This window comes from Urocitellus parryii, chromosome X (genome assembly GCF_045843805.1).
Source record: "Urocitellus parryii isolate mUroPar1 chromosome X, mUroPar1.hap1, whole genome shotgun sequence".
In the NCBI taxonomy this organism is placed as follows: domain Eukaryota; kingdom Metazoa; phylum Chordata; class Mammalia; order Rodentia; family Sciuridae; genus Urocitellus; species Urocitellus parryii.
Window position 1 is genome coordinate 35,971,359 of NC_135547.1, and position 12,248 is coordinate 35,983,606.

Below are 12,248 nucleotides of genomic sequence, written 5' to 3' on the forward strand. Positions count from 1 at the left end.
TAATAGAACAATTATAATGCTGGGGAATAATAAGCGTTAAGTTAGAGAACATAAAATGTGCTATGTAATGATGAAGAAGGGCCACTAATTCAGCTTGGAAGGATAAAATTTGACTTTCAGGTCTAAACTGAGATCTAAAGAAAATCAAATTTGATAGAAGAAAACCATTTATTTGATGCCATTGATAGTATAATTCACTCAATCAAATGATAAGGCCTAAAGTCCCACATAGACACAGTTATGAGGGTTAATCAGTGCATTTACAGAGGATATGCTAGAAAAACTGTGGCTAAATGAAAAGAGGAATGGAGTGCAAGACAAAACACATAGTTTAAAATATTAGACATTTTGCATTTATGTATATCATGCAAACTCTCTCTCAACTCCCATTTTATTATAAGTTTAAGGTAAATGTCACCCTGACCCTCTTTCTCAAACTGGGGATAATTTTAATATTGCTAGCAATCCCCTTGTAAAATCAAATTGCTTCTCAGATTTTAGGTATTATAATTATTTGTAATATTTTAAGGGATGTAATGTACAAATGAATGTTTTAATTTGTTTGCCTTGGGTCATAACGTATTTTTCAAAAACCTACATATTAGAATTATATTAAAGGGTAAACAAAAATTTTCTCTTCTCAAAAAACATAAATTAAGTTTAGGGGAAGATTAAGGAGACTGAAGTTTAGTTCACAGGCTATAGAATGAACTTTGAAAATCTTTCCCAGCCCAACTATAATACTTATCTTTTGGAACTTCCCAACATAATTTATCACCATTATCAAGGAACATATTCTTAATAGTGATTTGTTGCTAATACAATAATATTGACATTGATCAGGCAGAGACAGTGATGAAATGGCTACAATCTGTTTTTCAGGACATAAAATTGTGCTGGATGCCAAAACACATAATAAAACAAATGGCAGCTTTGGAAATTCTAATATTAATGAGTCTTTTGAAAAATTACCTTGTTTCAAATACATATACCACCTGGTAGACTAATGTACTAAATGATGATCGATGAATATCCAAAAACCTGTTTCTAAGGAGGGTGGCAAGAATAAATTGACCATCATAATGTGACAACCATAAGTTGTTTCACTGGTTGATTGCAGTTACCAGCCAATGCATTTTAATTTATTTTTAGCTTTAAAATTAGTTGAAGAGTTTTCATAATGGAGAACTGAGCTTAAAGAACGACAAAAGTTTTCTGCTCTTATGACTAGATCATCATTTGCCTTTTAAATATTTTTAAAATGATCAGTTCTTATTCTTGTGAGCATAAACACATCGAGAAGTTTGATCAAATCTATATTCATCTCAGAAGTACAATTTTCTCTTAATTTTATATTATGATATAGTAGCTATTAACTATCCACATGCAAAAAAATAATTTACTGCCATTTGCTTTCCATTCTGATAAATGCAAGTCTGTTAGTATGATCACATAAGGATGTTTTAAAGATGAACTCAGTGGTTAGTAGGCTGTGAGAAGATTAAATTTCTATTGCATTTTGGATAGGCTTCTTGCTTGTTTATGTTCAATAGCTATCTGAAGTACATACATTATAAAGGGAGTTTCCAATGTGTGATCCTAAAAATTCAAATGGTGTAAGTGAAGCAAAATTGTGAGAGGTGAAGCAAAGGCTGAGCTACCCAAGGGGATGTCATTACATGAAGGGGTAAGCAGCCTAATGTAGCTGAAATAGCTATGGACTGTGAGTATGGGGAAGACTGACTTCTAGTCCAGATTCTGTCAGCAGATGGTTGACTTGGCTTTATTCATCTATTAAATGAATGACTTGGATTAGATGATATCTAATATCATTTCAGTAGTTGTATTCTATGGCTGTATTTCTACAAGTTTTCTGTCAGTCTATATTTTCTAAAAGTGAGGCCTAGAAAATCAGTTACATAATATTTTAAGGCTCTATGAACAGAAAGGAAAAATTGCTTTATTTTTGGTAGGAAAATAACCAATATAAAAAGATCTTAACAGAAACCAGAATTTATAACATAGAATTACAGATTCCAAAAAAGAACACACATAATTTCATGAATGAAATAGTCTCTCTGAAGAAAATATATATATATATATATATATATATATATATATATATATATATAAATTATATACATAATATGTATAGATGCAGTTTTGAGTGTGGCTACTATTATCTGAAGAACCCAAAACTATTTTATTCACTTTTATGATATATATTTTATTTTCCTTATATGATAGAAACCACATTATATTTGGAAACAAAAATTTAAGTCTTATTTCTAGTTGCACTAGGGCTCAGGAAAGCCAATGAGTAGTAAAAGAAAAAAGGAACCTCAAATTCTATAGGTCATATGAATATTATGCATTCCAACATATGAGATATTAGACTTAAACCAAATATAAAGTACTACTCAGTATGAGGAAGAAAGGGCACTAAAATAATAGAATGATTTTAGGAACCAGAACACTTAGAAATTGAATTGATAACAGGTACTTGTCCTTAAAATGAAGGGTAATCACTAAGCATGGGAAGCTTTATGACCAGTTTCTAAAATGTCTTTAAGGCCAGTACCTAAAACTGGAATAGAGCATGTAAGCTCTACTTTTTCAAGGAGCACAAAAGAGACTATGTAAGCATCTGATGGTTAAGGACCCTATGAACTTTGGCTCTAGGTACTCAAATTAAATTAATCAAAACCCTGCTTTACACACATGGAGGAAAACTACTATGTGTATAATCTAATCTGAACAGATCATGGAGACCCAAAGAAAAATAATGTGATCAATATGGAGAAATGGCTTATCTCAAAGGAGAAAAAAAGTTATTACATTGATTTAACCCTTCATGGAAACAATAAAGAAGAGATTTTAGAGTTAGAGAGTCAGGAAAACTATTTTCTTCTTCTAAGGGTGTAGGAAATGTCCCCTCATTTAAACAGAGGGAGAAATATAAGATCAGATAATTCTTCAGGAAAATGCAAGCCAGAGGGTTGTGGGACATCATCATTAAAGTAATGACATATCAAACAAACGAGCAAACAAACAAACAAAAACAACAAATGACAGCCAGAACAAAAACCTGACAAGTGAAATAACTATTAAAAATATCTTCTAAAAATGACAACAATTTGTTTTTCACACATACAAAAAGCTGAAACAGTTTATCACCAACAGATTTATTATATGTTAACATAGGAAATGCTGAAACTTTCAGGCCAAAGGAAAATGATGTTGGATAGAAATCTGAATCTACAAAAAGGAATGAAAAGCATGGCAATGATAAATATGTGAGTATATATTTTTAAATACATTTATCTAGAAGATATTAATTATTTAAAGCAAAATAGTAATAATGTATTATGAAGTTTATAAGAAATGAAGACATAGAATGTATAATAGCAATTGTCCAAAGGCAACAAGGAAAAAAATAGAATATACCTTTGGTTCTTAAACCATTCATGAAATAGAAAAAGACCACTTAAAGAGAGATCATAATAGGTTAAAGAAGTATAATGTAAACTCCAAAGCAACCACACACACATATACACAAACCAATAAAGCAGATAATTTGATATACCTATGCTAAAAACAAGTGTGCCTTTTCCTAATACCATATGCAAATATTCACTAAAAAGGCATCATAGATACAAATATAAGTGTTAAGATACAACAATAAAACCCCCAACAAGCTATTAAAAAAAGTTAAATTAATTGGATATTAAAAAAAATTAAAATAAACCTTTCATTCTTCTTTATCTATATGTTTGGTGCTAGGGATAGAACCCAGGGCCTCATATATGCTAGGCAAGCACTCTACCACTGAGCCACATCCCCAGCCCAAACCTTTCATTCTTCAAAAAGCTCTTAGAAAAAATAAAATTTTAGAATAGGTGAGATATTTGTAAAACTTAGGATAAAGGACATATATCTAGACGATATAGAGAACTCAGTTGTAAGGAAACCTAATTTAAAATAGTTCAAAGATTTTAATAATCAAAAAATATAAAAGTGATAAATAAGCTCATGAAAAGATGCTCAATGTCATTATTCATTAAGGAAATGCAAATGGAAACCATAAGGAAAAAACACTGCTTCATTCAACTTAGGCAAGTTATATTTAAAAACTTAACTATAATATAAGTTACTGAAGATAGGGTAACTAGAACATGCCTGTAATGCTGGTGGAATGTAAAATGCTACAAACATTTTGGAAAATATTTTTTAATTTCAATATATATTTATTGTAAATATTAACCATTTCACTCCTAGGTACTTATCAAATAGAAATGAAGTGCTGGACAAACACAGAATTTTGCTTTACTATCAGTGAATTTTCAGAATACCAAGGGCAGAAAATACAGTCAACTAAAATTTAAAAAATATATATATTTTGGAGTTTATAGCATATGTGAAAGTGAAATATTAAACAACATGACATCATAAGGATTTAAGGTATATAAAATAAGTTGACTATGCATTTTGCCATCAGAAAAGCAAATATAAAAAAAGAGTTTTTATCTAAAAACTAGTGGAAGAACTAAAATTGAATTTAAGAAGGCCTAAATGAATGAAGAGATGTAATATTTTCACTGATAGGAAAAATGTTTGTAAGGCATAATTCTCCTAAATTTATCAGTAGATACAGTATACTTCTCTAAAAATTCTTGCAGATTCTTTTTCAGAAATTGACAATTTAGTTCTAATGTTTATGAAGAAATTTTTAAAATTTGAAATAGCCAGAAACACTGCATTAAGAGTACAAAGTTTGATGACTTCACACTATTTTATTTCAAGATATCTATAAAGCTGTAATAATTAAGACATTGTGGGATTGTTATGAAGGATAGGTATGTAGACAAAAGGAACAGAATAGAATGTCTGAAATAAATTCATACATGTATTATTACCTAGTTTTTAATTAAGTCACCAATTCAGTTCAATGAGGATACAAAATGTTTTCTGACAAAATGTGCTACAACCAGATATTCACATGAAAGAAAGGAACCCTACTTTTACAATACACCAAAATTATGTTGATGTATATTATTTAATGCTTTTATAAAAGAACATAAATTAAAAAGCTTTTTCAAAAAAATATGAAGATTAAATCATGCTGAAAAGTTCTTATTATCATTATTCAGCAAGAAAATGCAAACTAAACTGCAATGAGATACTACAACTCACATTCTAGAGTTTCCAATTAAAAAGGCTGAACAAACCAGGTACAATAGTATATGCTAGTGGCTTGGAGGCAGGAGGATCGGGAGTTCAAAGCCAGCCCCAGCAACTTAGAGAGACCCTATTCCTAAATAAAAAAAAAATAAAAAGGGCCGGGGATGTAGTTCAGTGGCAAAGCACCCCTGGATTCAATCCCCAGTACCCCCGCACACACATACACATAAAAAGACAGAAAAAGGCAATGATGTTCACTGTTACTCTTCTTATTCAACATAGTTTTTACATCCTTGCCATGGAAATGAGGTAAGAAAAGTCAGATTAGAAAAAGTGAAATGCAACTGTCATTGTTTATAGATGACACAATTTTTTACAAAATATATTCTTAGTTGTAGATGGACACAATACCCTTATTTTATTTATTTATTTTTATGTGGTGCTGAGGATCAAACCCAGTGCCTCACATGTGGTAGGCAAATGCTCTACCACTGAACCACAACCCCAGACCAGACACAATTTTTCAATGTAAAAATTTTCATGGAAATTCAAAACATATAAACAAACAAAAAACAAAGAAAACAATGTTTAGAAGTATTGAATTCAATAAAGTCTCAGGATATAAGATCAAAAGATAAAAATAATCATCTTATATCTCTATTCTAGCAATGAATACTTAAAAACCAAAATGAAAAAGCTCAATACCATTTTAAATTTATCAGAGAAATGAAAAATTTTGGTATAAATCTAACAAAAACATAGGAATGGGGGCTGGGGATATAGCTCAGTTGGTAGAGTGCTTGCTTCACATGCACAAGGCCCTGGTTCAATCCCAAGCACCACAAAAACAAAACAAAACATAGGAATGATGTGTTATAAATAAAATGTTGATGAAAGAAGTTGAAGAATATCTAACTAACAGAAGATACATAGTGTGTCCATAGTAAAGACGCCAATTTTCCCCAAATAAATGTTTAGTATAATTCCTATTAAAATTCTATTGGGATTTTCATCAGATATTGACAAACTAAAATTTATATCAAAAGGCAAAAAATCTTATATAGTAAAACAATTTTGTAAAAAAATAAATTGGGATGAATCATTTGACCTGATGTTAAAACTTACTGTCTAGTTATAGTATCAGTAAAGTTTATTATTGCCTGAAAGACATATACACAGATCAATGCAATGGAATCAAGAGACTAGAAATAGGTCTATACAAATACCAGCAGTTGATTTTTGACAAAGTTGCAAAATCTTTTCAGTGGAGGAAAGTCTTTCCAAAGAATGTTGCTTGAGCAATTAGATACCCGTAGGCAAATATGAAACTTGACCTAAAATTCTTATATTGTACACAAATTATTTCAAAGTAAATTATGGATTGAAATATAAAATGTAAGACTATAAATCATTTGGAATAATTCTTAGAAGAAAAATTTCCTGAGTTTTTAGACATGACACAAAAAACATAACTTACAAAAAGGAAAAATGATTAATTAAATGTATTCAAAAATAAAATTTTCTTCTCTGAAAAAGACTTAAGAGAATGAAAAGACAAGGCACAGACTCTGAAGAAATATCTGCAAACCATACATGCACCAAAGGATTTGCATCTAGAATATATAAGAATCTTGAAACTCAATAATAAAAAAAAGATTCAATAGAAAATGTGCAAAAGATGTGAAAAGACCTAAATATGATATATAGAATGCAAATTTTCAAGGGGAAAGAAGTTAAACACCACCTATTAGAACAGCTAAAGTAATAATAGCAACAATACCAAATGCTGGCAAGGATACAGAGAAACAGATTATTCATAAATTGCTAGTGGACACAATACCCTTATTTTATTTACAATGGCATATGCCAGTGGCTTGGGAGACTGAGGCAGGAGGATCAGGAGTTCAAAACCAGCCTCAGCAACTTATGTTTTGTGACAAAATTTGCTACAACCAGATATTCACATGAAAGAAAGGAACCTTGGATATGTGGATATGTAAAATGATAGAGCCACTTCAGAAAATAGTTTGTCAGTTTCTTATAAAACTAAAAATGTAGTCACGATACAAACCAGCATTTGCAGTCTTGTTCAATCATTCCAGGGAAATGAAAATTCACGTTCACACAGAAACCCATACATGAATTTTTATAGACAAAACTAGAAGAGCTCAAAGGTCCTTCAACAGTTCAATGATTAAACAAACTCAAGTACATCCATACCGTGGAAAATTTCTCATCAATAAAATGAAACAAACCACTGATATTCCCAACAACATGGGCATTATGTTTAGTTATAAAAGTGAATCACAGAAGGTCAACTATTGTATGATTCCACTAATGTAATATATTCAAAATGACAAAATTATAAAAATTAAAACCAACCATGGTGCTCTACCTGTAATCTCAGCTATTCATGAGGCTGAGGCTGCAATATCTTGAGTTTGAGGCTGGTTTGTGAAGAAACAAACAAAGACAGAAAAAAAAACCAAACACATGAAAAAGTCAAAACAATAAAATTTTCAGGGACTAAGAGCACTGTTATGGTTGCTAGAGCACACAGGAAGGGTGAAGGGGTGCCACTAAAAAGTGATAGTACAAGGGAGTTCTTTGTGATGATGAAGCAGTTCTGTATCTTGATTGTGATTGTGGATGAATATGGAATGTAACTGCATGGAACTTTATACACACACATATTCATACACAGAGACAGATTCAAGTTCATGCATGTAAAAACTGGTAAAAATTCAATGAAGTTTGTAGTTTACTTACTATATAATTAGGATCTGTACTTATTAATATATCAAATAGTAAGTAAAACAATGTCCATTTCTAAGTTTGACATACTACAGATGTATGTCAAACAAAAAAGCATCTATGTATTCTTTTTCCAACTCTCTGTGAATTTATAATTATTTCAAAATGATAAGTTAAGGAAAAAATAAAACTAAGGAAAACAACTATAGAAAAGGATGTGGAGCATGTAGAATTCTCCAAACTTGATAGTGGTATCAATAATACTTCAAACGCTATGGAATAAAATATAGTTTCTGAAAACAGTAATCAAACACCTTTGATTCAGCAATTCTACATCAAGAGAAATGAAAACTCATAAATACCAAAAAGATTTTTACAATGATGTTCAAGGCAGCCTTATGATCTTCCTAACAGGCCCAATGTAGAAAGATCCAAATATCCTTTGATAAGAGAATGGGTAACCAAAACTGTGAAGTAGTTATATGCTAGAATATTATTCAACAATAAAAAAGAATTAACTTCTGATATGCACAACATAGATTAATCTCCAAAATATGTTGAGCATTAAAAGCCAGACCCATGGGAGCATAAAATACATGATTCCATTTGTATGAAATTTGAAGGAAAGTAAAACAACATCTATAATGGGGGGGAATCAGAACAGTGGTTGATCCTGGGTAGTGAGCATTATTTTAAAGCAGCACGAGGAAACTTACAAAGTATTGGGATTTTTTTATCTGCTTTTGGTTGATGGTTATATGAATGAATATTATCAAAACTCAATGGTGCCAGGCACGGTGTCATATGCCTGTAATCCCAGCAGCTCTGGAGGCAGAGGCAGGAGGATCATGAGTTCAAAGGCAGTCTTAGCAAAAGCAAGGCACTAAGCAACTCAGCGAGAGACACTGCCTCTAAATAAAATACAAAATAAGGCTGGGCATGTGGCTCAGTGGTCCAGTACCCCTGAGTTCAATCCCTGGTACCCCCCAAAAAAACACCCCAAAACATCAATGAACTATATAATTAGGATCTGTACTTATTAATATATCAAATATAAACTCAATAACAAATAAGGAAAAGGAAAAAAGTAACGGTTCAAAGTGATTGAAATAATACTAAAATTGCCTTTTATTTTATTATAAGGTGGAAAAAATGCATGATGTAAACTTTTAAAACCAGCATGCTGAGGCTGAGGCAGGAGAATCATGAGTTCAAAGCCAGGCTCAGCCATTTAGCAAGGCCCTAAACAACTTAGTGAGACCCTGTCTCAAAATAAAAAATAAAAAGGGCTGGGATGTGGCTCAGTGGTTAAGTTCCCTTAAGTTCAATCCCCAGTACCAAAAAAAAAAAAAAATTCTTACAAATATAATAGAAACAAATAAGAAATCATGCCTAAAATTACTGAAAGGAAATATGCCAAATTATTAATGAAGGTTAGACCATTAGTTTTCCATTTCTACTTTTCTGTGAATTCAAAAATTTTAATAAGCATGTATGAACATTAAACTGAATTTTAAAATAACCGTCTTTTAAAAGAAAAATATATTGCCTCAGTATAAGGCTTTTCATAGAAATTAGTGCACAAATCAAAACACAACCACACAAGAGATATATAACAATAATTTCTCAGAGCATACCATCTGATATTTTCTTTAACTGGTTTATTGAAGCACCAGGAGTCAATCAATTGTTTGGAAGCAGAAACTAATTTTATTACTTTTTTTTTATCGTTCTTTAAAACCTGCCTTGAGATTTTCCTTTTAACCACTCCTTGAATGGGAACTCACTTATATCCCAGAGTTTTTCTTCTTTTCTTAGGTCATAAGCAAATATTTCCTTTATTAAGTATTAAAGAATCTAATTCAATGTAGTGGTTACATTACTCAGTTCAGTCCAATATAATCAACAGAACTCTTAAATTCTGATTTAAATTAAAGTTTTGCTTTCTTTGAACTGGAGCCTGACCAGAAGAAAAAGCCTAGAGTTGAGGAGGAGGACACAGCCAATAGTTTCCCTATCTTCTGATCTTTCTCTTCCCTGCTCACTAGCCAAGTTTTCTGTCTCCTACCAAGTTTCAGTGAGGGATAAACATAAGTACAGAAAAATGACAAAATGGCATTGTGTTTTTCTGAAGATGGGGAATGCAATGTTATTGATTTTTTTTACTTTGGGATTCTTTTTTTTTAATCTGCAAAATATAGTTCACTTTTTAATACTTTTTCAATCTGTGGCTCTTTAACGAAAACTTAGAATTCAAAGAAAATGGTAGTTAGGATGCCCACAATTTATTTCAAAGGCACTGAGATTCTCCATTAAATTTAAAATTCAGTCTTGGGGCATTGCTCCTAGTTGTCCCTAGTACCTTTTTTGTTGTTGTTCTAATTAGTTATACATGACAGTAGAATTCTCTTTGACAAATCATACATAAGTGGAGTATAATTTCTCATTCTTCTGGTTGCATATGCTGTAGAATCACACTAGTCGTGTAGTCACATATGTACATAAGGTAATAATGTCAGATTCCTTCTACCATCCTTCCTACTCCCATATCCCTCTCCTCCTTACTTTGGGATTCTTTTTGGAGGTTCTCTACTAGGGATCTCCCAATATAGGTCTTTTAATGAGAAAATGCTTCTTTAACTAGCTTCTTAAAATCTCCTCATTTATCTCATAAATTTTGGATTTCATCACAATACTGTGTTCAGATCTCCCCACGTGGTCCCTTTTCAGAGTCATCAGGGTGCTGGGTGTGGTGGCACATGTATGTAATCCCAGTAGCTCAGGAAGCTAAAACAGGAAGATCACAAGTTCAAAGCCAGCCTCAGCAACTTAGTGAGACTCACTTTCTAAATACAATATTTAAAAAAAAAAGGGCTGGGGATGTTGCTCAGTAGTTAAGCACCCCTGGGTTCAACCTCCAGAACAACAACAACAAAAAAAGTTAACAGGTTTTATTTTCCTTAAAGAGGTCCACATTTGCTTCTTGAGCACATGCATTTTTCCCCCATCTCAGTTTGTTGACAGACTGGCCAGAGCCATTTAGGCCAATAATACTAACTAGTCTCTCACCTTTTGTTTTCTTGGGCAAGAGTTACTATGCTTTCCAAATTCTATAAGATTTTCAAACTCTCCCTGTGGTACCCTCTAAGTCTTTCTCTAATTTGCTTTAGAGAAGGCTTAAGAAAAGTAGGGTTCTGCTCTTGTCCATGGCAGAACATGCACAAAACACAATACCTTTTTCTTTCTCCCTCTCTTTCCCCTTCCTTCCTTCCTTCCTTCCTTCCTTCCTTCCTTCCTTCCTTCCTTCCTTCTTTTTTCCTTCCTTCTTTATTCATTCATTCTCTCTCTCTCTCTCTCTCTCTCTCTCTCTCTCTCTCTCTCTCTCTCTCTCTCTCTCTCGGGATTGAACCCAGAGGTGGTTAATCACTGAGCTACATCTCCAGCCCCTTTTAAATTTTGTGACAGGGTCTTGCTAAGTTGCTTAAAGCCTCACTAAGTTGCTGAGGCTTGCCTTGAACTTGCTCTCCTCCTGTCTCAGCCTACCAAGCTGTTGGGATTACAGGTGTGCACCACCACACCCTGCTATATACAGCTCTTTCAAAAGGGAAATTCCCCTACTCATTTCCACATGAAACTATAAACACTCTCCAAGTGAATGAATAAATAATAGTCAGAAGGAGTTTAATAATCCCAGAGCTTATACTGAAAAGGAACCACCATATATAATCAATAGATGTCCTAGATCTAAATGCACCTAGCAGATTTTTCTGTATTCATAAGACCTGATATTGCATTATTATATTACACCATCAATAAGCATTTGCTAAATATATGAAACAACCTTTCTTCACCTTATAATATAGTGAGAAAATAGACTCCAGTGCTGTGTTCCAATACTTCATCTATTTTTGGATTATTGCTTTACTATTTGCTGTCTTTTTGAGTACTGACAATATAACAAGGATTTTCAAGATTGAGAGTTAAAACATGGCCCTGTAGGAAAAGGCATGCAAACTAACTGAACTCATTCTGTTGTTAAAAAAAAAAAAAAAAAAAAACAGAGCCCATATAAATTTCTGGTTGGTCACAATCATTGCGTTAAGGGAACCTTTAAAATGATTTCTACAGAGTTAATTAAGAACAGCTCTTGTTATCTAGGTTCTTAATTGGTTTCTACTGTTTTCTTAGTGAGAAATTTCAGGAGAGGCTCAGCAGACATACTGAATAAATTATCATATGTTAAGCAAAAATGTGAAAATGTTCTGAAGTGAACAAGCTGATGGTAAAGGCAGTTAAAAAAGATCATGGACTCT